The sequence below is a fragment of the Zingiber officinale genome, chromosome 7A (genome assembly GCF_018446385.1).
Source record: "Zingiber officinale cultivar Zhangliang chromosome 7A, Zo_v1.1, whole genome shotgun sequence".
Taxonomy (NCBI): domain Eukaryota; kingdom Viridiplantae; phylum Streptophyta; class Magnoliopsida; order Zingiberales; family Zingiberaceae; genus Zingiber; species Zingiber officinale.
The window spans coordinates 25,598,423-25,599,624 of record NC_055998.1 but is presented as its reverse complement, the minus strand read 5'-3'; the positions used below and the strand labels follow the sequence as shown (position 1 = coordinate 25,599,624).

Genomic DNA, 1,202 nt, shown 5'->3' with positions numbered 1-1,202 from the left:
GGAGTTAATTAAGAAGTTAACTTAAGATTTAATTAAGTTAACCTAGGTATTTAATTAAAAACTTAAGCCCTAAATGTTTGATTTCCTCTCCCGATTCCCATTTCTCACGCGATCTCCACCTTCCTCCATTCATCTCCACTGCCGACGCCGAGCTCGCGATCGCCGGCGCCATTTGAACCACCGCCGGCCGAGCCTCCCTCTTCCCTCTCCCTTCCGAGGCGTGGAGTCTTTCTTCCTCTCTTCCGTTCCCCTTTCTCTCTCGCGCGTGGACAACTCGACATCGACGGAGAGCGCTCTCCACTCGCGATCCCATCTTTGTCGCACCGCCGGAGGGAAAGCGTCGTTGGATCTCGACGGTACCAGCCAGCTCCGTCTGAGTTGTCGACTCTTCGGCCGTTCTTGTTCGCAATCGGCAGTGGGTCGGCGTCTAGGGCACAGCGAGGTTTGAATCGCATCGCTCCCAGCCGGTTATTCTCCTTGTTCTTCTCTGTGATTTGTTCATTGGAATTTGATCTGCAGCTCCACACTTGCTGGATCAGATTGGGACAACACCATCCGGAGGTAGTCGATCAAGGTAGGCTTCATTCAAATCGTAAAGCTTCAAAGATCTTGTTTAGTTAACTTCGATCTTGATAAGCTTCTTATTCTGGATCAGAGGAGGTGTTAGTTGGTACAGTGCTTGTGCCGATCACTGTCTTGTTTCCAATGCTGGAAGCTGTGGGAGTCTCGGCTGGGGAATTTGAGATCGATTGAGGTGAGTGTTGTATTGTTATGTTAAGGTTTTAGTAAGTAATGGCTCTACAGCTAAGTGTTGGATTTGATTTTGGAAGGAATTGGTGTAGGGCTTCTTGGTAGCTGCCGGCAGAGGTCTTGTTGGGCTGTGAGATTTGGATTTTGCTACCAAACCTTAAGGTAAGTAATGTCCAGTAGGGTAATTCTATTGGTTTCATTGGTATATTGCTAGATTAGGTTTCTACTGATTTAGGTTGTTTTGTTTGGATGGCAGTGTCTATATAGTGGATTGGTAATTAAGAGAATGGATGAATTATTGGGTTTAATCTTAATTGAGAATGTATTAATTGAGGATTGTGTATTGGATTTATGCTAGGTGTTGATTTTGGGCACCTATTTATGTTGGACCAGCTGTAAATGGGTGGAGAAGCTCCATTTTTTTTTCTCCACGGCAAACTTTGGATTTCTTC

The 1,202-nt window shown here is 45.7% G+C and overlaps 1 long non-coding RNA gene across 1 annotated transcript; it reads left to right on the top strand.

Annotated features, from left to right (window-relative positions):
• The first annotated feature begins 517 nt into the window (after window positions 1-517).
• Window positions 518-1,202, top strand: LOC122000002. Its single transcript, XR_006116884.1, has 4 exons — window positions 518-574; window positions 656-754; window positions 831-912; window positions 1,109-1,202. It is a non-coding gene; the product is annotated as an uncharacterized LOC122000002 (long non-coding RNA).